This window comes from Ranitomeya imitator, chromosome 6, assembly GCF_032444005.1.
Source record: "Ranitomeya imitator isolate aRanImi1 chromosome 6, aRanImi1.pri, whole genome shotgun sequence".
Taxonomy (NCBI): Eukaryota; Metazoa; Chordata; class Amphibia; order Anura; family Dendrobatidae; genus Ranitomeya; species Ranitomeya imitator.
Window position 1 is genome coordinate 571901554 of NC_091287.1, and position 27148 is coordinate 571928701.

The 27148-nt window shown below is 47.9% G+C and overlaps 1 protein-coding gene across 3 annotated transcripts in view; it reads right to left on the reverse strand.

The window, feature by feature from the left end:
- Positions 1-27148, reverse strand: part of ADCK5 (aarF domain containing kinase 5) — a 72489-nt gene that overhangs the window by 14199 nt on the left and 31142 nt on the right. The window lies entirely within an intron of this gene.

The window sequence follows — 27148 nt, forward strand, 5'->3', positions numbered from 1 at the left end:
TTCAGAGCTGCGGTCACTATTCTGCACTTACATCATGTCTTATACTCCAGTCACCTCCAAAGCTGCAGTCACTATTCTGTTGAGTTTCCTGGCTGCACATCAGACATTTGACTATCTGACGAGGCAATGGAAGAGAAGGAAGATGACGACAATCAAGCACTACTTGTGGATGCCAACCGGCTGCCAGAGAGCCGATCACGATGCGGAGGCAGGTACAGCTTGCTGGCCTATTTTCCCATATGAGAAGGTAATGCCACTATATGTGCAGAAAGAGCCATGGTTTTTTGTAGATGTCTGCCACGACATGTCCAGCTCTATCATAGGGATCCAGAACCCGCACACTCTACTGTTTGGTCCTCCGGCAACAGACACCCTAGATGACCGCATATAGGACTTGCCACCTCCTTGAGCCTTCAGGCAACAGTTGCATCATCTTCTGATCCGAACCCAACACAAAAGAAGCAGATCCGCCCGGTACCGAGGGCACAATTAGAAGCAGATCCGCCCGGTGCCGAGGGCACAATTAGAAGCAGATCGGCCCCGTGCAGAGGACACAATTAGTAGCAGATCCGCCCGGTGCCGAGGGCACAATTAGAAGCAGATCCGCCCCGTGCCGAGAGCACAATTAGAAGCAGATCTGCCCCGTGCAGAGGACACAATTAGAAGCAGATCCGCCCCGTGCAGAGGACACAATTAGAAGCAGATCCGCCCCGTGCAGAGGGCACAATTAGAAGCAGATCCGCCCGGTGCCGAGGACACAATTACAAGCAGATCCGCCCTGTGCAGAGGGCACAATTACAAGCAGATCCGCCCGATGCCGAGGGCACAATTAGAAGCAGATCCGCCCCGGGCAAAGGGCACAATTAGAAGCTGATCCGCCCCGTGCAGAGGACACAATTAGAAGCAGATCCGCCCCGTGCAGAGGACACAATTAGAAGCAGATCCGTCCCGTGCAGAGGGCACAATTAGAAGCAGATCCGCCCGGTGCCGAGGGCACAATTAGAAGCAGATCCGCCCGGTGCCGAGGGCACAATTAGAAGCAGATCCGCCCCGTGCAGAGGGCACAATTAGAAGCAGATCCGCCCCGTGCAGAGGACACAATTAGAAGCAGATCCGCCCCGTGCAGAGGACACAATTAGTAGCAGATCCGCCCGGTGCCGAGGGCACAATTAGAAGCAGATCCGCCCCGTGCCGAGAGCACAATTAGAAGCAGATCCGCCCCGTGCAGAGGACACAATTAGAAGCAGATCCGCCCCGTGCAGAGGACACAATTAGAAGCAGATCCGCCCGGTGCCGAGGGCACAATTAGAAGCAGATCGGCCCCGTGCAGAGGGCACAATTAGAAGCAGATCCGCCCCGTGCAGAGGGCACAATTAGAAGCAGATCCGCCCGGTGCCGAGGGCACAATTAGAAGCAGATCCGCCCGGTGCAGAGGGCACAATTAGAAGCAGATCCGCCCGGTGCCGAGGACACAATTACAAGCAGATCCGCCCTGTGCAGAGGGCACAATTACAAGCAGATCCGCCCGATGCCGAGGGCACAATTAGAAGCAGATCCGCCCCGGGCAAAGGGCACAATTAGAAGCTGATCCGCCCCGTGCAGAGGACACAATTAGAAGCAGATCCGCCCCGTGCAGAGGGCACAATTAGAAGCAGATCCGCCCGGTGCCGAGGGCACAATTAGAAGCAGATCCGCCCGGTGCCGAGGGCACAATTAGAAGCAGATCCGCCCCGTGCAGAGGGCACAATTAGAAGCAGATCCGCCCGGTGCCGAGGGCACAATAAGAAGCAGATCCGCCCGGTGCCGAGGGCACAATTAGAAGCAGATCCGCCCGGTGCCGAGGGCACAATTAGAAGCAGATCGGCCCCATGCAGAGGACACAATTAGTAGCAGATCCGCCCGGTGCCGAGAGCACAATTAGAAGCAGATCAGCCCCGTGCCGAGAGCACAATTAGAAGCAGATCCGCCCCGTGCAGAGGGCACAATTACAAGCAGATCCGCCCCGTGCAGAGGGCACAATTAGAGGCAGATCCGCCCCGTGCAGAGGACACAATTAGTAGCAGATCCGCCCGGTGCCGAGGGCACAATTAGAAGCAGATCCGCCCCGTGCCGAGAGCACAATTAGAAGCAGATCCGCCCCGTGCAGAGGGCACAATTACAAGCAGATCCGCCCGATGCCGAGGGCACAATTAGAAGCAGATCCGCCCCGGGCAAAGGGCACAATTAGAAGCAGATCCGCCCCGTGCAGAGGACACAATTAGAAGCAGATCCGCCCGGTGCCGAGGGCACAATTAGAAGCAGATCCGCCCCGTGCAGAGGACACAATTAGAAGCAGATCCGCCCGGTGCCGAGGGCACAATTAGAAGCAGATCCGCCCCGTGCAGAGGGCACAATTAGAGGCAGTCCCGCCAGGTGCCGAGGGCACAATTAGAAGCAGATCCGCCCCATGCAGAGGGCACAATTAGAGGCAGATCCGCCCGGTGCCGAGGGCACAATTAGAAGCAGATCCGCCCCGTGCAGACGGCACAATAAGAAGCAGATCCGCCCGATGCCGAGGGCACAATTAGAAGCAGATCCGCCCCGTGCAGAGGGCACAATTAGAGGCAGATCCGCCCGGTGCCGAGGACACAATTAGAAGCAGATCCGCCCCGTGCAGACGGCACAATAAGAAGCAGATCCGCCCGATGCCGAGGGCACAATTAGAAGCAGATCCGCCCCGTGCAGAGGGCACAACTAGAAGCAGATCCGCCCCGTGCAGAGGACACAACTAGAAGCAGATCCGTCCCGTGCAGAGGACACAACTAGAAGCAGATCCGCCCCGTGCAGAGGACACAACTAGAAGCAGATCCGCCCCGTGCAGAGGGCACAATTAGAAGCAGATCCGCCCGGTGCCGAGGGCACAATTAGAAGCAGATCCGCCCGGTGCCGAGGGCACAATTAGAAGCAGATCCGCCCCGTGCAGAGGACACAATTAGAAGCAGATCCGCCCCGTGCAGAGGACACAATTAGAAGCAGATCCGCCCGGTGCCGAGGACACAACTAGAAGCAGATCCGCCCCATGCAGAGGACACAACTAGAAGCAGATCCGTCCCGTGCAGAGGGCACAATTAGAAGCAGATCCGCCCCGTGCAGAGGGCACAATTAGAGGCAGATCCGCTCGGTGCCGAGGGCAAAATTAGAGGCAGATCCGCCCCGTGCCGAGAACACAATTAGAAGCAGATCCGCCCCGTGCAGAGGACACAATTAGAAGCAGATCCGCCCCGTGCAGAGGACACAATTAGAAGCAGATCCGCCCCGTGCAGAGGGCACAATTAGAAGCAGATCCGCCCGGTGCCGAGGGCACAATTAGAAGCAGATCCGCCCCGTGCCGAGGGCACAATTAGAAGCAGATCCGCCCCGTGCAGAGGACACAATTAGAAGCAGATCCGCCCCGTGCAGAGGGCACAATTAGAAGCAGATCCGCCCCGTGCAGAGGGCACAATTAGAAGCAGATCCGCCCCGTGCAGAGGACACAATTAGAAGCAGATCCGCCCCGTGCCGAGGGCACAATTAGAAGCAGATCCGCCCCGTGCAGAGGACACAATTAGAAGCAGATCCGCCCCGTGCAGAGGACACAATTAGAAGCAGATCCGCCCCGTGCAGAGGACACAATTAGAAGCAGATCCGCCCGGTGCCGAGGGCACAATTAGAAGCAGATCCGCCCGGTGCAGAGGACACAATTAGAAGCAGATCCGCCCCGTGCAGAGGGCACAATTAGAAGCAGATCGGCCTGGTGCCGAGAACACAATTAGAAGCAGATCCGCCCCGTGCCGAGGGCACAATTAGAAGCAGATCCGCCCCGTGCCGAGGGCACAATTAGAAGCAGATCCGCCCCGTGCAGAGGGCACAATTAGAAGCAGATCCGCCCTGTGCAGAGGGCACAATTAGAAGCAGATCCGCCCCGTGCAGAGGGCACAATTAGAAGCAGATCCGCCCCGTGCAGAGGGCACAATTAGAAGCAGATCCGCCCCGTGCAGAGGGCACAATTAGAAGCAGATCCGCCCCGTGCCGAGGGCACAATTAGAAGCAGATCCGCCCCGTGCAGAGGGCAGAAGAAGCAGATCCACTCCAAGCCAACGGCAGAGAAAAAAATCTGCCCAGAGCTAATGGCAACAGAAGCAGATCCGCCCAACCAAAGGCAGAAGTAGGTTTGCCCTCAACTGACAGCAGGAGAAACAGTTTTCTCAAGCCGAAGGCAGAAGAATAAGAAGATCTGCCCTGGAGCGGCGAGCAGAAAGAGCAGATCTGCCGCAATATGTTTTGGATGATAAAGGATTGACTAAACACTGGCGTCCCAGAGACTAATAGATATCCAGAGGAAAGAAACCAAGGAGAAAGCTGCGGAGCAGACGCACCGGTCTGTGTGAAAAACGGTGACGGTAGAAGCAACTAAATGAATAAAGTTTATGAAGTCATGTGCGCGCTCCACGGCGTTCTCATTGGTGACGCAGTGTTATGAAGTCATGTGCGCGCTCCACGGCGTTCTCATTGGTGACGCAGTGTTATGAAGTCATGTGCGCGCTCCACAGCGTTCTCATTGGTGACGCAGTGTTATGAAGTCATGTGCGCGCTCCACGGCGTTCTCATTGGTGACGCAGTGTTATTTAGTCATGTGCGCGCTCCACGGCGTTCTCATTGGTGACACAGTGTTATGAAGTCATGTGCACGCTCCACGGTGTTCTCATTGGTGACACAGTGTTATGAAGTCATGTGCGCGCTCCACGGCGTTCTCATTGGTGACGCAGTGTTATGAAGTCATGTGCGCGCTCCACGGCGTTCTCATTGGTGACGCAGTGTTATGAAGTCATGTGCGCGCTCCACGGCGTTCTCATTGGTGACACAGTGTTATGAAGTCATGTGCGCGCTCCACGGCGTTCTCATTGGTGACGCAGTGTTATGAAGTCATGTGCGCGCTCCACGGCGTTCTCATTGGTGACGCAGTGTTATGAAGTCATGTGCGCGCTCCACAGCGTTCTCATTGGTGACGCAGTGTTATGAAGTCATGTGCGCGCTCCACGGCGTTCTCATTGGTGACGCAGTGTTATTTAGTCATGTGCGCGCTCCACGGCGTTCTCATTGGTGACACAGTGTTATGAAGTCATGTGCACGCTCCACGGTGTTCTCATTGGTGACACAGTGTTATGAAGTCATGTGCGCGCTCCACGGCGTTCTCATTGGTGACGCAGTGTTATGAAGTCATGTGCGCGCTCCACGGCGTTCTCATTGGTGACGCAGTGTTATGAAGTCATGTGCGCGCTCCACGGCGTTCTCATTGGTGACACAGTGTTATGAAGTCATGTGCGCGCTCCACGGCGTTCTCATTGGTGACGCAGTGTTATGAACTCATGTGCGCACTCCACGGCGTTCTCATTGGTGACGCAGTGTTATGAAGTCATGTGCGCGCTCCACGGCGTTCTCATTGGTGACACAGTGTTATGAAGTCATGTGCGCGCTCCACGGCGTTCTCATTGGTGACGCAGTGTTATGAACTCATGTGCGCACTCCACGGCGTTCTCATTGGTGACGCAGTGTTATGAAGTCATGTGCGCGCTCCACAGCGTTCTCATTGGTGACGCAGTGTTATGAAGTCATGTGCGCGCTCCACGGCGTTCTCATTGGTGACACAGTGTTATGAAGTCATGTGCGCGCTCCACGGCGTTCTCATTGGTGACGCAGTGTTATGAACTCATGTGCGCACTCCACGGCGTTCTCATTGGTGACGCAGTGTTATGAAGTCATGTGCGCGCTCCACAGCGTTCTCATTGGTGACGCAGTGTTATGAAGTCATGTGCGCGCTCCACGGCGTTCTCATTGGTGACGCAGTGTTATGAAGTCATGTGCGCGCTCCACGGCGTTCTCATTGGTGACACATTGTTATGAAGTCATGTGCGCGCTCCACGGCGTTCTCATTGGTGACACATTGTTATGAAGTCATGTGCGCGCTCCACGGCGTTCTCATTGGTGACGCAGTGTTATGAAGTCATGTGCGCGCTCCACGGCGTTCTCATTGGTGACGCAGTGTTATGAAGTCATGTGCGCGCTCCACGGCGTTCTCATTGGTGACGCAGTGTTATCAATCTTTAACAATAGATGTCACTCAGCTGCTGACATGGAGGTCCTGCTTGCAGTAACTGAGTGACTACTCCTATTTGTGAAGTTTGATAACACTGCGGCACCAGTGAGAACGCCGTGGAGCGCGCACACGAGTCCATACCCTTGGTTGGTGGTTTCCACAATCGTAAGTCTGTAAAGCATAAAATCCATGATTTGATTCAAGTTACAGACTCATTACAGTTACGCTACACCACCAAAGAGAGGATTGTGGAATAAAGTATTAAAGGGACACTGTCACCTGGATTTGGAGGGAACAATCTTCAGCCACGGAGGCGGGGTTTTTGATTCACCCTTTCCTTACCTGCTGGCTGCATGCTGGCTGCAATATTGGATTGAAGTTCATTCTCTGTCCTCTGTAGTACACGCCTGCACATGGCAATCTTGCCTTGCGCAGGCGTCTACTATGGAGGACAGAGAATGAACTTCAATCCAATATTGCAGCCAGCATGCAGCCAGCGGGTAAGGAAAGGGTGAATCAAAAACCCCAAAACCCCGCCTCCATGGCTGAAGATTGTTCCCTCCAAATTCAGGTGACAGTGTCCCTTTAAGAACAAGCCTTGTTGTGAGGGACTGAACGTGTTATATGGAGCTGCACCGAGCCCAGCGCCCCTTCACACTTTATAACGGTATTAATCACAGCTTGATCCTACTTTTGGATGATTTCAGATTTGCACCCCCAATGCCTCCGCTTCACCATCCCAATCTGTGGATGAGTGCACAAATAGGATCCTGTCCTGTAGATATATAGACAAAGATCCGGCACTCTAGAAAGGAGTAATGGTGAGATTTATTGTACGCAACAATCCACAATGGTAATAAAGGTCTCGGTCGGCACATAGACCTTCATCAGTAAACAGATTGCGATGCTGAGCCTGCGCGGAGCTTGTGTGATGCTGCGGCGTCCACCGCTAGAGACCCAAACGCTCATTACCATTCGGGATTTGTCTATATAATAAAGCTCACCAGTGCATCTTTCTGGAGTCCTGAATTTTCATCTACTTATCTATGAGTCGACTCTTGACATACATTCCATTATATAGTCTATTCTGATTTGAGCAAAGGATGCCAATCGTGACCTGCATTTGGTAGTCCTGCTGCCCCAGTGCCTGTACTGCTGCTGAGCGTGGCTCCCAATTTCTCAGTGCCAGATGCCATGGTAGGTTTCCTTTTACTTTACCACTTTTGCTTTTACCATACATTTTCTACCACTCTAGATTTGACTTTTGAGCTTCCATCTTAGAACTTAACCCCTTCCCAACCTCCGCCGTACTATTACTGTGGAGATTGGGTCCCCCGCTGACAGCGGCATTTAACTGGCGCTTCCGGCCATTGGGACGGAAATGAGTGCATCGCCGACCCCAGTGACATAATTGGGGGTCAGCGATGTGTTGGCATAGCAACCAGAGGTCTCAAGACCTCTATGGTTGTTGATGCCGGCTTGCTGTGAGCGCCACCCTGTGGTCGGCGGTCATAGCAATGCTGTAATTCAGGTACATAGCATGATCGCTGCTATGTAGCTGAGCCGATCGAGTTGTGCCAGCTTCTAGCCTCTTATGGAGAATATTGAAACATGGTAAAAGTTTAAAAAAAAATGTTTAAAAGAAGTATGGAAAAAATAAAAAAAAAATATAAAAGTTTAAATCACCCCCTTTCGCCCCATTCAAAATAAAATTTAACCCCTTCATGACCCAGCCTATTTTGACCTTAAAGACCTTGCCGTTTTTTGCAATTCTGACCAGTGTCCCTTTATGAGGTAATAACTCAGGAACGCTTCAATGGATCCTAGCGGTTCTGAGATTGTTTTTTCGTGACATATTGGGCTTCATGTTAGTGGTAAATTTAGGTCAATAAATTCTGCGTTTATTTGTGATAAAAACGGAAATTTGGCGAAAATTTTGAAAATTTCGCAATTTTCACATTTTGAATTTTTATTCTGTTAAACCAGAGAGATATGTGACACAAAATAGTTAATAAATAACATTTCCCACATGTTTACTTTACATCAGCACAATTTTGGAAACAAAATTTTTTTTTGTTAGGAAGTTATAAGGGTTAAAATTTGACCAGCGATTTCTCATTTTTACAACGAAATTTACAAAACCATTTTTTTTAGGGACCACCTCACATTTGAAGTCAGTTTGAGGGGTCTATATGGCTGAAAATACCCAAAAGTGACACCATTCTAAAAACTGCACCCCTCAAGGTGCTCAAAACCACATTCAAGAAGTTTATTAACCCTTCAGGTGCTTCACAGCAGCAGAAGCAACATGGAAGGAAAAAATGAACATTTAACTTTTTAGTCACAAAAATGATCTTTTGGCAACAATTTTTTTATTTTCCCAATGGTAAAAGGAGAAACTGAAACACGAAAGTTGTTGTCCAATTTCTCCTGAGTACGCTGATACCTCATATGTGGGGGTAAACCACTGTTTGGGCGCATGGCAGGGCTCGGAAGGGAAGGCGCGCCATTTGACTTTTTGAATGAAAAATTGGCTCCACTCTTTAGCGGACACCATGTCACGTTTGGAGAGCCCCCGTGTGCCTAAAAATTGGAGCTCCCCCACAAGTGACCCCATTTTGGAAACTAGACCCCCCAAGGAACTTATCTAGATGCATAGTGAGCACTTTGAACCCCCAGGTGCTTCACAAATTGATCCGTAAAAATGAAAAAGTACTTTTTTTTCACAAAAAAATTCTTTTAGCCTCAATTTTTTCATTTTCACATAGGCAGTAGGATAAAATGGATCATAAAATTTGTTGGGCAATTTCTCCTGAGTACACCAATACCTCACATGTGGGGGTAAACCACTGTTTGGGCACATGGTAAGGCTCGGAAGGGAAGGAGCGCCATTTGACTTTTTGAATGAAAAATTATTTCCATCGTTAGCGGACACCATGTCGCATTTGGAGAGACCCTGTGTGCCTAAACATTGGCGCTCCCCCACAAGTGACCCCATTTTGGAAACTAGACCCCCCCAGGAACTTATTTAGATGCCTAGTGAGCACTTTAAACCCTCAGGTGCTTCACAAATTGATCTGTAAAAATGAAAAAGTACTTTTTTTTTTTCACAAAAAAATTCTTTTCGCCTCAATTTTTTCATTTTCACATGGGCAGTAGGATAAAATGGATCATAAAATTTGTTGGGCAATTTCTCCCGAGTACGCCAATACCTCATATGTGGGGGTAAACCACTGTTTGGGCGCATGGCAGGGCTCGGAAGGGAAGGCGCGCCATTTGACTTTTTGAATGGAAAATTAGCTCCAATTGTTAGCGGACACCATGTCGCGTTTGGAGAGCCCCTGTGTGCCTAAACATTGGAGCTCCCCCACAAGTGACCCCATTTTGGAAACTAGACCCCCCAAGGAACTTATCTAGATGCATATTGAGCACTTTAAACCCCCAGGTGCTTCACAGAAGTTTATAATGCAGAGCCATGAAAATAAAAAATAATTTTTCTTTCCTCAAAAATGATTTTTTAGCCTGGAATTTCCTATTTTGCCAAGGATAATAGGAGAAATTGGACCCCAAATATTGTTGTCCAGTTTCTCCTGAGTACGCTGATACCCCATATGTGGGGGTAAATCACTGTTTGGGCACATGCCGGGGCTCGGAAGTGAAGTAGTGACATTTTGAAATGCAGACTTTGATGGAATGCTCTGCGGGCGTCACGTTGCATTTGCAGAGCCCCTGATGTGGCTAAACAGTAGAAACCCCCCACAAGTGACCCCATTTTGGAAACTAGACCCCGAAAAGAACTTATCTAGATGTGTGATGAGCACTTTGAACCCCCAAGTGCTTCACAGAAGTTCATAACACAGAGCAGTGAAAATAATAAATACGTTTTCTTTCCTCAAAAATAATTATTTAGCCCAGAATTTTTATTTTCCCAAGGGTTACAGGAGAAATTGGACCACAAAAGTTGTTGTCCAGTTTCTCCTGAGTACGCTGATACCCCATATGTGGGGGTAAACCACTGTTTGGGCACACGTCGGGGCTCAGAAGGGAAGTAGTGACTTTTGAAATGCAGACTTTGATGGAATGGTCTGCGGGCGTCACGTTGCGTTTGCAGAGCCCCTGGTGTGCCTAAACAGTAGAAACCCCCCACAAGTGACCCCATTTTAGAAACTAGACCCCCCAAGGAACTTATCTAGATATGTGCTGAGCACTTTGAACCCCCAAGTGCTTCACAGACGTTTACAACGCAGAGCCGTGAAAATAAAAAATCATTTTTCTTTCCTCAAAAATGATGTTTTAGCAATTTTTTATTTTCACAAGGGTAACAGGAGAAATTGGACCCCAGTAATTGTTGCACAGTTTGTCCTGAGTATGCTGGTACCCCATATGTGGGGGTAAACCACTGTTTGGGCGCAAGTCAGGGCTCGGAATTGAGGGAGCACCATTTGACTTTTGAATACGAGATTGGCTGGAATCAATGGTGGCGCCATGTTGCGTTTTGAGACCCCTGATGTGCCTGAACAGTGGAAACCCCTCAATTCTAACTCCAGCACTAACCCCCCCACACCCCTAACCCTAATCCCAACTGTAGCCATAACCCTAATCACAACCCTAACCACAATACACCCCTAACCCCAACACACCCCTAACCCCAACACACCCCTAACCCTAATCCCAACTGTAGCCATAACCCCAACACACCCCTAACCGCAACACACCCCTAACCACAACCCTAATTCCAACCCTAACCCTAAGGCTATGTGCCCACGTTGCGGATTCGTGTGAGATTTTTCCGCACCATTTTTGAAAAATCCGCGGGTAAAAGGCACTGCGTTTTACCTGCGGATTTACCGTGGATTTCCAGTGTTTTTTGTGCGGATTTCACCTGCGGATTCCTATTGAGGAACAGGTGTAAAGCGCTGCGGAATCCGCACAAAGAATTGACATGCTGCGGAAAATACAACGCAGCGTTTCCGCGCGGTATTTTCCGCACCATGGGCACAGCGGATTTGGTTTTCCATATGTTTACATGGTACTGTAAACCTGATGGAAAACTGCTGCGAATCCGCAGCGGCCAATCCGCAGCCAAATCCGCACCGTGTGCACATAGCCTAATTCTAAAGGTATGTGCACACGCTGCGGAAAACGCTGCGGATCCGCAGCAGTTTCCCATGAGTTTACAGTTCAATGTAAACCTATGGGAAACAAAAATCGCTGTACACATGCTGCGGAAAAACTGCACGGAAACGCAGCGGTTTACATTCCGCAGCATGTCACTTGTTTGTGCGGATTCCGCAGCGGTTTTACAACTGCTCAAATAGAAAATCGCAATTGTAAAACTGCAGTGAAATGCGCAGAAAAAAACGTGGTAAATCCGCCATAAATCCACAGCAATTTAGCACTGCGGATTTATCAAATCCGCAGCGGAAAAATCCGCAGAGGACCAGAATACGTGTGAACATACCGAAACCCTAACCCTACCCATAGCCCTAACCCTACCCCTACCCCTAACCCTAGCCCTAACCCTACCCCTAACCCTAACCCTAGCCCTAACCCTAGCCCTAACCCTACCCCTAACCCTAACTGTAGCCCTACCCCTAGCCCTATTCTAACATTAGTGGAAAAAAAAAAATTCTTTATTTTTTTTATTGTCCCTACCTATGGGGGTGACAAAGGGGGGGGGGGGTCATTTATTATCTTTTTATTTTGATCACTGAGATAGATTATATCTCAGTGATCAAAACGCACTTTGGAACGAATCTGCCGGCCGGCAGATTCGGCGGGCGCACTGCGCATGCGCCCGCCATTTTGGAAGATGGCGGCGCCCGGGGAGAAGACGGACGGGACCCCGGCAGGATCGGTAAGTATGATGGGGTGGGGGGGGGACCACGTGGGGGGTGATCGGAGCACGGGGGGGGGGTGGGGGGTGATCGGAGCACGGGGGGGGGGGGGGGAAATCGGAGCGCGGCAGGCGTGGAACGGAGCGCGGGAGGTGGAACGGAGTGCAGGGGGGGTGATTGGAGCACGGGGGGAGCGGACAAGAGCACGGGGGGGGAGCGGAGCACTGGATGGAGGGGAGCCGGAGCAGTGTACCGGCCAGATCGGGGGGCTGGGGGGGCGATCGGTGGGGTGGGGTGGGGGCACATTAGTATTTCCAGCCATGGCCGATGATATTGCAGCATCAGCCATGGCTGGATTGTAATATTTCACCAGTTTTTTTAGGTGAAATATTACAAATCGCTCTGATTGGCAGTTTCACTTTCAACAGCCAATCAGAGCGATCGTAGCCACGGGGTGGGGGGGTGGGGGGGGGGGGGTGGGTGAAGTAACCCCCCCTGGGCTAAACTACCACTCCCCCTTTCCCTGCAGATCGGGTGAAATGGGAGTGAACCCTTTCACCCGATCTGCAGGGACGCGATCTTTCCATGACGCCACATAGGCGTCATGGGTCGGATTGGCACCGACTTTCATGACGCCTACATGGCGTCATGGGTCGGGAAGGGGTTAAAAAAATAAATAAAAAAAATCAAACACACATATTTGGTATCGCCGCATTCAGAATCGCCCGATCTATCAATAAAAAAAAAGAATTAATCTGATCGCTAAACGGCGTGGCGAGAAAAAAATTAGAAACGTCAGAATTACGTTTTTTTGGTCGCCGCAACATTGCATTAAAATATAATAACGGGCCATGAAAAGAACGTATCTGCACAAAAGTGGTATCAATAAACGTCAGCTCGGCACACAAAAAATAAGCCCTCACCCGACCCCAGATCACGGAAAATGGAGACGCTACGGGTATCGAAAAATTGCACAATTTTTTTTTTAGCAAAGTCTGGAATTTTTTACAAAAAATTCCAAAAACCCAAACAAAAAACAAGTGTGGGATTGCACTTTGTTTGCAATTTCACAACACTTGGAATTTTTTTCCCGTTTTCTAGTACGCGACATGCTAAAACCAATGATGTCGTTCAAAAGTACAACTCGTCCCGCAAAAAATAAGCCCCAACATGGCCAAATTGACGGAAAAATAAAAAAGTTATGGCTCTGGGAAGGAGGGGAGTGAAAAACGAAAATGCAAAAATGGAAAAGGGCCGCGATCTGAAGGGGTTAATATTACATCCATTTTCTGGGTAAAGTTCTAACCATTGTTTTAGGTTGGAACTTGTGGACAGATTCAGGTTGTGCATGCACTCCCTGCAGACTGTGTGTGAACATTATGTTGTAGCCTTGAAGCTTGGATCGTCCGGCTCACACAGACCCGCTGTGGCCCCCATGGACGGACGAGCTGCTCATTAACCCTTTCACCCCCAAGGGTGGTTGGCACGTTAATGTCGGGGCCAATTTTTACAATTCTGACCACTGGTTTTAACTCTGGAGCTTCAATGGATCCCGGTGATTCTGACATTGTTTTCTCGTGACATATTGTACTTCATGACAGTGGTAACATTTCTTTGATATTACCTGCGTTTATTTGTGGAAAAAAACGGAAATTTGGCGAAAATTTAGAACATTTTGCAACTTTCCAACTTTGTATTTTTATACCCTTAGGCTAGGGTCACATTGCGTTAGTGCAATCCGTTTAGCGCTAGCGGATTGCGCTAACGCAATGTTTTTAAAGGGTCGCGTTTCGGGGTCGCGTTAACGTCCCCGCTCTCGCAGATCCCCGATCTGCGAGAGCGGGGGAACGGACCTCGGGTGCGCCGCGGACGCTGCAAGCAGCGTCCGAGGCGCGCTACAAAAGACCGGCGCGTCGCTAGCGCGTGCCGAAAATGACACGCGCTAGCAATGCGCTGGTACATTGCGGGCAATGGGAGCTCTAACGGACGCGTTGCATGGCGTTAATTTCGCCGTGCAACGCTGTCCGTTAGCGCTCTGACCAAAACGCAATGTGACCCCAGCCTTAGAGAGATGTCACACAAAATACTTAATAAGTAACATTTCCCACATGTCTACTTTACATCAGCACAATTTTGGAACTAATTTTTTTTTGTTAGGGAGTTATAAGGGTTAAAAGTTGACCAGCAATTTCTCATTTTTACACCATTTTTTTTTTTAGGGACCACATCTCATTTGAAGTCAGTTTGAGGGGTTTATATGATAGAAAATAACCAAGTGTGACACCATTCTAAAAACTGCACCCCTCAAGGTGCTCAAAACCACATTCAAGAAGTTTATTAACCCTTCAGGTGTTTTACAGGAATTTTTGGAATGTTTAAAAAAAAATTTTTTTTTACTTTTTTCCACCCAAAAACATTTTTTTTTAATTTTTCCAAGGGTAACAGTTGAAATTGGACCCCAAAAGTTGTTGTACAATTTGTCCTGAGTACACAGATACCCCATATGTGGGGGTAAACCACTGTTAGGGCGCATGGCAGAGCTCAGAAGGGAAGGAGCGCCAGATTTTACTGTTCTGGTTTGGAGGTGCCATGACCCACTGGCAGAGCCCCTGAGGGGCCAGAACAGCAGAACCCCCCATAAGTGACCCCATTTACAAACTACACCTCTCAGTGAATTCATCTGGGGGGCAGTGATCATATTGACACCGCGGGTGTGTCACAGAATTTTATACCATTGGGCAGTGAAGACAAAATAACTACATTTTTACCACACAAATTTTTGTTGTAGAAAAAGATTTTACATTTTCACACAAGAAGTGGATAAAAATGGCAACAAAATTTGTCCCACAATTTCTACTGAACGTGGCAATACCCCATATGTGGCCGTACAGTGCTGCTTAGCCATGCGGAGAGACTCAGGAGGGACGGAGCGCTATTTGCCATTCAAGTGAATGGGTTAGTGCACATCTCAATGTGTTTCCACGCAAAACACGCTGACATGTCCGTTTTTTAATGTCAGCACGGACCATAAAACGTTCCGCACCCGTGCACACACATAACACACATTGATGTCATCCATGTGACACATCGGCACCGGGGAAGAAGCATTACAGTAAGCGCTGTTCCCCGGGTGCTGAACACGGCTCTCTTCATTCTTCCCTGCTCTGCCGGCGATCAGCGCGATCAGCGGAGAATGATGAGTTACATTTAAGGGATAAAAGAGCCAGCAGGCGGCGAATGATAGGACTATTACTCCCATCAGCCTACCCCTGCTGCTGCTAGTAACCGTGACACCAGGAGAGGCTGATGGGGGTATTCATCAGCCGCCTCCTGCACTGTAAATAAATACAGGGTACCCCACTATTTTTGATAACCAGTCAAACAAAACACACAGCTGGGAGCTGAGACCTCTATGGTTGTTCATGCCGGATTGCTGTGAGCGCCAGACTGTTGTCGGCGCTCATACCAATGCAGGAATTCAACTACATAGGAGCGATCTGATGATCGCTCCTATGTAGCTGAGCCGGTCAAGTTGTGCCAGCTTCTAGACTCCCATGGAGACTATTGAAACATGGAAAAAGTAAAAAAAAAAGTGTTTTAAAAAATATGAAAATAAATAAATAAATAAAAAAAAATATAAGGATTAACCTGATCGCTAAACAGCGTGGCGAGAAAAGAAACACCAGAATTATGTTTTTTGGTTGCTGTGACATTTCATTAAAATGCAATAACGGGCGATCAAAAGAACGTATCTGCACCAATATGCTATCATTAAAAACATCAGCTCGGCACGCAAAAAATAAGCCCTCACCCGACCCCAGATCACGAAAAATGGAGACGCTACGGGGATCGGAAAATGGCACAATTTTTTTTTTTTAGCAAAGCTTTGAATTTTTTTTTTACCACTTAGATAAAATGTAACCTAGTCATGTTTGGTGTCTATGAACTCGTAATGACCTGGAGAATCATAATGGCAGGTTAGTTTTAGCATTTAGTGAACCTAGCAAAAAAGCCAAACAAAAAACCAATGTGGGATTGCACTTTTTTGGGAATTTCACCACACTTGGAATTTTGTTTCCCGTTTTCTAGTACACGACATGCTAAAACCAATGATGTCGTTCAAAAGTACAACTTAAGCCCTCACATGGCCAAATTGACAGAAAAAGAAAAAGGTTATGGCTCTGGGAAGGTGGGGAGCGAAAAACGAAAAAAAGGGCTGCGTCTGGAAAGGGTTAAACCACAGCACTGTTAATTAACAGCGCTGTGGAAAAAGCATACAGCGCCCCCCAAAGTCGAATTTTCTCCGAGGTCTCAGCTGCTGGGGGTAGCCGAGACACCAGAGAACACAATTCGGGTCGGTTTTTACCGACCTCGGGATTGCAATCTATAACCGCGACCGCAAAAAAAAAAGCGCAATTTGCTATTCAATTTCTCTGTCCTCTGATGTGATCACACATCAGAGAGAGAAATAGGGTCCCTGATCCCCCCAGTGTCCCCGATCTCCCTCAGTGCCCCCCGATCTCCCCTCAGTGTCCCCGATCCCCCCCTCAGTGCCCCTGATCCTCCTCAGTGCCCCCCGATCTCCCCTCAGTGCCCCCGATCCCCCCCTCAGTGTCCCCGATCCCCCCCTCAGTGTCCCCGATCCCCCCCTCAGTGTCCCCGATCCCCCCCTCAGTGTCCCTGGGTCCTCCTCCTTCCCCCCACAGCCGCCAGCATCTTCCGGTAAGAAAATATCGGGAGCATGCGCAGTGAGCCTGCAGAGATCTGCCGGCCGGCACCCGGCAACAATAAGAACATTTTTTCCTATTGGTTCATTTTGGTCACTGTGATAGACCCTATCACAGTGACCAAAATAAAAATGTAAATAAACCCCCCTTTATCACCCCCTTAGCTGGGGAAAAATAATAAAGAAAATGTATTTATTTCCATTTTCCTTTAGGGTTACAGTTGGGCTAAAGTTAGGGTTAGACTAGTTCACTCTCTGACTTTGACGCAGTCACAGAAGAAGAAGTAAGCAGGCTCCTTGCATCTTCTCGCCCGACCACTTGCACCAGTGACCCCATTCCGTCACATCTCCTCCAGTCCCTTTCCCCGGCTGTCACCTCTCACCTAACAAAAATATTCAACCTTTCCCTCACTTCCGGTATTTTTCCCTCCTCATTTAAGCATGCCATCATACATCCATTACTTAAAAAACCATCCCTCGATCAAAACTGTGCCGCTAATTATAGACCTGTCTCTAATCTTCCCTTCATCTCTAAACTCCTCGAGCGCCTGGTCCACTCCCGTCTTACCCGCTATCTCTCAGATAACTCTCTTCTCGACCCTCTTCAATCTGGCTTCCGCTCTTTACACTCTACTGAAACTGCCCTCACTAAAGTCTCTAATGACCTACTAACAGCTAAATCTAATGGTCACTACTCCATGCTAATTCTCTTGGATCTCTCTGCAGCATTCGACACTGTGGATCATCAGCTCCTCCTCACTCACTCTTGAAGCTCATCAAGAGAATGCCAAGAGTGTGCAAAGCAGTCATCAAAGCAAAAGGTGGCTACTTTGAAGAATCTAGAATATAAGACATAATTTCAGTTGTTTCACACTTTTTTGTTAAGGATATAATTCCACATGTGATAATTCATAGTTTTGATGCCTTCAGTGTGAATGTGCAATTTTCAGTCATGAAAATACAGAAAAATCTTTAAATGTGAAGGTGTGTCCAAACTTTTCCTCTGTACTGTATATTCTGAGCAAACTCACTTTAACCCATTCTTTTCCCCTCCTCCACATTTCATCATTATGGGAATTACGTGAAGGGAGAGCTGTAGGGTGATAAAGGGTGCGTGTTCGGTGAGCGGGGGCGCCACATTGCGTATTATATAGGGTGCCGCGGTCAGGTAGGGACTCTGTAAATAGGGACTGTGGAGGGTTAGTAATCACACCCCCGTAAACATTCACCACTAATAAGATATTTGTTTTGGCATCCTTTGGGTTTTTGTACGGTGGCTGATTGGTGTTTAGGCCCATGTTTACATTCTCTGCATTATACAATCAATGTTATAAAGGCACAGATGTGTTTGTGTAAGATTGATATTGTGATATTTGGTCTATAGTGATTCTCTCTATTATAGGGATTTCTACGGAATCTAGGGCGAGCCGTCGTTGAGTGGGGGCGCCATTTGCGTTTCGAGAGGGTGCCAGCCTCCGCTGACAGGCAGGGGTTCAGTTAGGGTGAATCAGGGTCACATAGGCCTATTAGTCCCCGGCTGGTCCACCAACTGGAGGTTACAGATCAGCAAGTGAACTTTGTTTTGATTTTTGTTTCCTCGCTTCTTTCTTTTCACATTTTTTGTTTTTTAAGTATGGGTGTATCACCAGCAGAATTAACATCGGTCCTGAGACTGCAGCTCTTACAAAGGTCACAACATGTTATCCTGAGAAGGCAGATTCCTGGCTCCAGTCACCCCAGGGGGCCTTGCTGAGACACCACAGATACACTGTATATTTACTCTAAGGGTACCGTCACACTATACGATTTACCTACGATCACGACCAGCGATATGACCTGGCCGTGATCGTAGGTAAGTTGTAGTGTGGTCGCTGGGGAGCTGTCACACAGACAGCTCTCCAGCGACCAACGATGCTGAGGTCCCCGGGTAACCAGGGTAAACATCAGGTAACTAAGCGCAGGACCGCGCTTAGTTACCCGATGTTTACCCTGGTTACAAGCGTTAAACTAAAAAAAAACAAACAGCACATACTTACATTCTGGTGTCCGTCAGGTCCCTTGCAGTCTGCTTCCCGCACTCAGTGACTGCCGGCCGTAAAGTGAAAGCACAGCCGCTGTGCTCTGCTTTCACTTTACGGCCGGCAGTCACAGTGCGGGAAGCAGACGGCAAGGGACCTGACGGACACCAGAATGTAAGTATGTGCTGTTTGTTTTTTTTTAGTTTAACGCTTGTAACCAGGGTAAACATCGGGTAACTAAGCGCGGTCCTGCGCTTAGTTACCCGATGTTTACCCTGGTTACAAGCGAACGCATCGCTGGATCGCATCGCTAGATCGGTGTCACACACAGATCTAGCGATGACAGCGGGAGATCCAGCGATGAAAGAAAGTTCTAAACGATCTGCTACGACGTACGATTCTCAGCAGGATCCCTGATCGCTGCTGCGTGTCAGACACAGCGGTATCGTAACGATATCGCTGGAACGTCACGAATCGTACAGTCGTAGCGATGGAAATGTTATAGTGTGACGGTACCCTAAGAAAGAGAGATTACATGAATAGTGTTCAGAGAAAAATAATGTATTCATTGGTAAAATAGCCAGGATCCTGTCATAAACCAGGAATTAGAATATTAACCTGAGGCGCTGATCTAGAAATTTGACCTCCAGGTTGACTATAAATTAGGCCTTTACACATAGAAAGCTGCTCACAGATTGAGGGGAAGCCAAGCTGATGTGAGCCATTCCATATTCATCCCCCCTCAGGGTGCAGAATGCCAGACTGCAAGGTTCAATATTTCTGTAAGTTTTCTCCCTGTATTTTTATAACTGTTTTCCATATTTGTAAGTCAATTTTCATTTCCATATTTGTATACCTTTTTTATTGTAAGCACTGTACCTTTTCTATTAAAGCTCAAAACTTTAATAAGTCTGAACCTCGTATGCTCTAAAGAATCCATAACCTTAGAGTGTGTGATCCTGGTGATTGGCAGTCAATAGTAGTAATATTTCCGGGACTCATCGCCCGTATATTCGATGAGTGGTGGCAGCGTGTATGAGCGGGTGTGTGGCCTGGGGCGGTGTGTGATTTATGCTCCCATTACAGCATAGGACAGAGGTTGAATGCTGGACTAAGAGTGGGGAGACACACTAACCCTTGCAGGCACAACCCCAACTCAGGTGCTGAAAAGCGGGTACGTGACAAGCGTACTCAGGACAAATTGCACAACAAGTTTTGGGGTCCAATTTCTTCTGTTACCCTTCGGAAAGAAAAAATTTTGGGGTGAAAAGATCATTTTTGTGGAAACAAAAATATGCTTTTTTTTTATTTTCACAGCTCTATGTTATAAACTTCTGTGAAGCACTTGGGTGTTCATAATGCTTACCACACATCTGGATAAGCTCCCTGGGGGGGTCTAGTTTCCAAAATGAGGTCACTTGTGGGGGGTTTCTAATGTTTAGGCACATCAGGGGCTCTGCAAATGCAACACGATGCCCGCAGACCATTCTATCAAAGTCTGCATTTCAAAACATCACTACTTCCCTTCCAAGCTCTGCCATGCGCCCAAACAGTGGTTCCCCCCACATATGGGGTATCAGCGTACTCAGGACACATTGGACAACAACTTTTGGGGTCCAATTTCTCCTGTTACCCTTGGGAAAATAAAAAAATTGCAGGCTAAAAAAAAAAATTATTTTTGGGGAAAAAATAGGATTTTTTATTTTTACGGCTCTACATTATAAACTTCTGCCAAGCCCTTGGGGGGTTAAAGTGCTCACCACACATCTACATAAGTTCCTTAAGGGGTCTAGTTTCCAAAATGGTGTCACTTGTGGGGGGTTTCCACTGTTTAGGCAAATCAGGGGCTCAGCAAACACGACATGGCGTCTGATCTCAATTCTAACCAATTCTGCATTGAAAAAAGTCAAACAGTGCTCCTTCACTTCCGAGCCCTCCCATGCGCCCAAACAGTGGTTTACCCCCACATATGGGGTATCAGCGTACTCAGGACAAATTGGACAACTACTTTTGGGGTCCAATTTCTCCTGTTACCCTTGCATTTTTTTTTAAACATTCCAAAAATTCCTGTGAAACACCTGAAGGGTTAATAAACTTCTTGAATGCGGTTTTGAGTACCTTGAGGGGTGTAGTTTTTAGAATGGTGTCACACTTGGGTATTTTCTATCATATAGACCCCTCAAAATGACTTCAAATGAGATGTGGTCCCTAAAAAAAAAAATGGTCTAAAAATGAGAAATTGCTGGTCAACGTTTAACACTTATAATTCCCTAATAAAAAAAAAATTAGGTTCCAAAATTGTGCAGATGTAAAGTAGACATGTGGGAAATGTTACTTATTAAGTATTTTGTGTGATATATCTCTGGATTTAAGGGCATAAAAATTCAAAGTTGGAAAACTGCAAAATTGAAAAAAAATTTGCCTAATTTCAGTTTTTTCATAAACAAGTAATATCAAGGAAATGTTACCACTATCATGAAGTACGATATGTCAGGAGAAAACAATGTCAGAATCACCGGGATCCATGGAAGCTCCAGAGTTATAACCTCATAAAGGGACAGTGGTCAGAAGTGTACAAATTGTCCAGGTCATTAAGCTGCAAATTGGCTGTCACTAAGGGCTTAATAATCCTAATTAAACCATACTTACAACCTCGCCTAATCCAAGCGAAGCCCTCGATCTCCTGTAATAAAAGTACAATAATAAAACAACAATATACCATACGTGTCTGTCATTGTGTCCCATGCTGTAATCCATGTCTGGGGGATATACAGTTTTCAACCTGTTCGGTGCCAAGATGCGACCGTCCCCAGCTGAGAAGCACTGGTGAATGAGCTGCTTGGGAGCGGAGCTTCAGTGATGTCATAGAGGTAACCTCCGGTCACTGACGCTGCGTTCAAAGCCGGGCTGAGCTGCGGTGACTTCTGTGCTAGCGGGGATCTCACCACAGCTCAGTGACCGGAGGTAACCTCTATGAAGTGTCCCCCGGTCACTGTTCCCAGCCGGGCCGAGCTGCGGTGACTTCTGTGCTAGCGGGGATCTCACCACAGCTCAGTGACCGGAGGTAACCTCTATGAAGTGTCCCCCGGTCACTGTTCCCAGCCGGGCCGAGCTGCGGTGACTTCTGTGCTAGTGGGGGATCTCACGGGAGCTCAGTGACCGGAGGTAACCTCTATGAAGTCTCCCCTGGTCATTGACGCTGCGTTCCCAGCCGGGCTGAGCTGCGGTGACTTCTGTGCTGGCGGGGATCTCACCGGAGCTCAGTGACCGGAGGTAACCACTATGAAGTGTCCCCAGGTCACTGTTCCCAGCTGGGCTGAGCTGCGGTGACTTCTGTGCTAGCAGGGATCTCAGTACAGCTTAGTGACCAGAGGTAACCTCTATGAAGTCTCCCCTGGTCACTGACGCTGCGTTCCCAGCCGGGCTGAGCTGCGGTGACTTCTATGCTAGCAGGGATCTCACCGGATCTCATCGGAGCTCATTGATCAGAGGTAACCTCTATGAAGTGTCCCCTGGTCACTGACACTGCGCTCCCAGCAGCTCATTCCCCAGTGGGTTTCAGCCGGGGACAGTCGCATCTTGGCACCGTCCAGGTTGAAAACTGTATATCCCCCAGACATGGATTACTACGTGGGACACAATGGCGGACACATATGGTATATTGAATTTTTAAAATCTATATGCAGAAAAGGATATTAGCTGCAAACAGGACAATACCACAATATTGTCAGATGCCAAAAAACAATTATACCAATAGTTTGCGCTATAGAGACCCTTTCAAACGACAGGGAAAACAAGACATACTTAATAGAAATATAGTGAAAATATAACTGAACAGTCAGGTGCCATAAAAAGGTCACAGTGTCAGATCTGCTTGCTATAAAGAGTCCAATTAGTGCAGAAATATCTGAATTCCGCGGTTGGTGCTCGAGAGTCTCGCGTTCTGCAGTCACACATCAGACCGCAGAAGGTGCCTAGTGCGGAGGTTGCCTTTCTGAATGTTGCAGGCTGACACCCGAGGTTTCCACTCGGGTCGTCCTCCGTAGGGATGACAGTAGCAGCTCAGGAATAGACTTTTCTTGGGGAGCGTTGTCCCGGCCGGTCACATGCACTCCCTGGGCCTCCTTTCCAGTGGTGCGTGAACGTGGTGAGCTCGCGATGAAGGTCTGCAGTGCAGCGATCAGCCGGCAGGACCTTGTGTGACGTCAGCTGTCACGTGACCAGCGGAGATGAGGGGCGCCGTAAGGACCAATTCCTCGGAGATCACGGTCTCCTTGGTCAGGGATGGTCCATTACCGAACAGCTGCTTTATATACAGGTCCTTCTCAAAAAAATTAGCATATAGTGTTAAATTTCATTATTTACCATAATGTAATGATTACAATTAAACTTTCATATATTATAGATTCATTATCCACCAACTGAAATTTGTCAGGTCTTTTTTTGTTTTAATACTGATGATTTTGGCATACAACTCCTGATAACCCAAAAAACCTGTCTCAATAAATTAGCATATTTCACCCATCCAATCAAATAAAAGTGTTTTTTAATAACAAACAAAAAAACCAACAAATAATAATGTTCAGTTATGCACTCAATACTTGGTCGGGAATCCTTTGGCAGAAATGACTGCTTCAATGCGGCGTGGCATGGAGGCAATCAGCCTGTGACACTGCTGAGAGGTTATGGAGGCCCAGGATGCTTCAATAGCGGCCTTAAGCTCATCCAGAGTGTTGGGTCTTGCGTCTCTCAACTTTCTCTTCACAATATCCCACAGATTCTCTATGGGGTTCAGGTCAGGAGAGTTGGCAGGCCAATTGAGCACAGTAATACCATGGTCAGTAAACCATTTACCAGTGGTTTTGGCACTGTGAGCAGGTGCCAGGTCGTGCTGAAAAATGAAATCTTCATCTCCATAAAGCATTTCAGCCGATGGAAGCATGAAGTGCTCCAAAATCTCCTGATAGCTAGCTGCATTGACCCTGCCCTTGATGAAACACAGTGGACCAACACCAGCAGCTGACATGGCACCCCACACCATCACTGACTGTGGGTACTTGACACTGGACTTCAGGCATTTTGGCATTTCCTTCTCCCCAGTCTTCCTCCAGACTCTGGCACCTTGATTTCCGAATGACATGCAAAATTTGCTTTCATCAGAAAAAAGTACTTGGGACCACTTAGCAACAGTCCAGTGCTGCTTCTCTGTAGCCCAGGTCAGGCGCCTCTGCCGCTGTTTATGGTTCAAAAGTGGCTTTACCTGGGGAATGCGGCACCTGTAGCCCATTTCCTGCACACGCCTGTGCACGGTGGCTCTGGATGTTTCCACACCAGACTCAGTCCACTGCTTCCTCAGGTTCCCCAAGGTCTGGAATCGGTCCTTCTCCACAATCTTCCTCAGGGTCCGGTCTCCTCTTCTCGTTGTACAGCGTTTTCTGCCACATTGTTTCCTTCCAACAGACTTACCATTGAGGTGCCTTGATACAGCACTCTGGGAACAGCCTATTTGTTGAGAAATTTCTTTCTGGGTCTTACCCTCTTGCTTGAGGGTGTCAATGATGGCCTTCTTGACATCTGTCAGGTCGCTAGTCTTACCCATGATGGGGGTTTTGAGTAATGAACCAGGCAGGGAGTTTATAAAAGCCTCAGGTATCTTTTGCATGTGTTTAGAGTTAATTAGTTGATTCAGAAGATTAGGGTAATAGGTCGTTTAGAGAACCTTTTCTTGATATGCTAATTTATTGAGACAGGTTTTTTGGGTTATCAGGAGTTGTATGCCAAAATCATCAGTATTAAAACAATAAAAGACCTGACAAATTTCAGTTGGTGGATAATGAATCTATAATATATGAAAGTTTAATTGTAATCATTACATTATGGTAAATAATGAAATTTAACACTATATGCTAATTTTTTGAGAAGGACCTGTACAGTGTGCTCCTTAGGCGGAGGTAAATGTACATGAATTAGGTGACTGCAAATAGATCCACTCCACCGTTCAGACCTATTGGCTCCAGTCAGTCTAGGTTAACGATCCGTCTAGTCTCGGCGCCGGACGTTTTTTAATGAAAGCACCTTTCTGCCAGTCTCCTTTATAATCTCCAGAGCTGTGACTATTGTGCCGTTCATTAGTCCATCGTGGTGATCTCTGTAATGCTGGGATATCGGGGGTCCGCCGACTCCTTACATGTCTGTGTAGCCTCACATTCAGCGGCGTTTATACGTCCCACATGGACTTTACTGCAGGGAATAAATCCCCCAGTGGAGGTACAGGAACTGACGGCCCGAATTCTGCACTCATTTGTCCCGTGTAATATGACGTTCACGGTCTGTAGTCACTTACACGTCCTACAGTTATGGAGCAAACCAGGTCTCTCCACCACGAGAAGTGGATTTCCTCTGGAGGTTGTAGACGGGTATCGGGGGAGCTGTTGCTTTACCCAAATTGTGGGGTTTTCTAAACATAAGCCGGGGATTCGGCGGGATTAGGTCACCAGTTATTTCATCCTCACTCACTAGGTCCCAGAGATCACCACAATCTTCTTGAAGATATGCACGTTAGTATATTGAATAACGATAGGAATGTCGCTCATAATGTCACAATTTTCTTTGTCTCTTTTGATGCTTTGTAGCAAGTCTCTTCGTGGCCCTTGTACGTCTGTCTGGCATTTAGAAGGCGACTAGTGATGAGCGAATAAACTCGTTACTCGAGATTTCCCGAGCACGCTCAGGTGACCAAGTATTTTTTAGTGCTCGGAGATTTCGTTTTTCTTGCCGCAGCTGAATGATTTACATCTGTTAGCCAGCATAAGTACATGTGGGGGTTGCCTGGTTGCTAGGGAATCCCCACATGTAATCAGGCTGGCTAACAGATGTAAATCATAGAAAAACTAAATCTGAGCACTAAAAAATACTCGGAGGACACCCGAGCGTGCTCGAGAAATCTCGAGTAACGAGTATATTCGCTCATCACTAGTCGCCTTCTAAATGCCAGACAGATGTAAAAGATTGTGGTGATCTCTGGGACCTAGTGAGTGAGGATGAAATAACTGGTGACCTAATCCCGCCGAATCCCCGGCTTATGTTTAGAAAACCCCACAATTTGGGTAAAGCAACAGCTCCCCCGATACCCGTCTACAACCTCCAGAGGAAATCCACTTCTCGTGGTGGAGAGACCTGGTTTGCTCCATAACTGTAGGACGTGTAAGTGACTACAGACCGTGAACAACACGTCATATTACACGGGACAAATGAGTGCAGAATTCGGGCCGTCAGTACCTGTACCTCCACTGGGTGATTTATTCCCTGCAGTAAAGTCCATGTGGGACGTATAAACGCCGCTGAATGTGAGGCTACACGGACATGTAAGGAGTCGGCGGACCCCCGATATCCCAGCATTACAGAGATCACCACGATGGACTAATGAGCGGCACAATAGTCACAGCTCTGGAGATTATAAAGGAGACTGGCGGAAAGGTGCTTTCATTAAAAAACGTCCGGCGCCGAGAGTAGACGGATCGTTAACCTAGACTGACTGGAGCCAATTGGTGTAAACCAGGAATTCCCAAAGTGGTCCAGGTGGACCCCCAGGGGTCCACGGAAGACTCGACGGGAGACTAGGTTGGTGTGAAAAAAAATGGGGGTTCACAAGTTGGAAGTGGGGGGTCGATGAAAATGTATTTGGTTTCGATAGTAAAGAACAAAATGTTGGCTTGGCTTTACCTATCCATGTAGGCAGATAATATGTGAAGAAGGTCAGCGACTGTTACATATTCGATATTCAGAACAACGCTGGTTCAGGCGTGCAAAGGGCCGAGATGCCACTTGTGCCGTGCTTGCAATCTTGCATGATCTTGTTTCATTCTTCACCAATATAAATACGACTGACAAAGACAAACGTTACTCATTTGTTTCCGGAATTTTGAAAAGCAAGTAAAGATCCAGATTTAGAAGAAAACCTGATCAAATTGAAAGCTGACATCGCGTATTTGACAGATTTGGTCAAAAAAATGTAATGACGTTAACTTGCAGTTACAAGGGGACAGCCTAAATGTCATAAAAACAAAGGGTTCAATTTCGGCTTTTATTGGAAAATTGAAATTTATGAAGCAAAATATTAGTGGGCGCGAATTCTCCCAGGCTCCAAACTTGTCACAGGCAGAATGTCTTGATGAGGATATTCAGACATACGTTCAACATTTACATGCCCTGCAAGAGGACTTCACAAACCGATCGGACGATATTGTGACCGTGGAAATACCACCATGGATCAGAATGTGGCGAATGTGGTGTTACAAGAGGAGCAACTCGCGCGCAGCACCAAAGAGCAGCGGAAACAAACAAGGCTGCAGGTAGCAATACCCGAAAATATCCTGGGCTGTGGGAAACTGCAAGGAAACTTTTCATAGCGTTTCCCTCGTCGAAAAAAGTTTGTGTCGTCACAAACAAACTAACA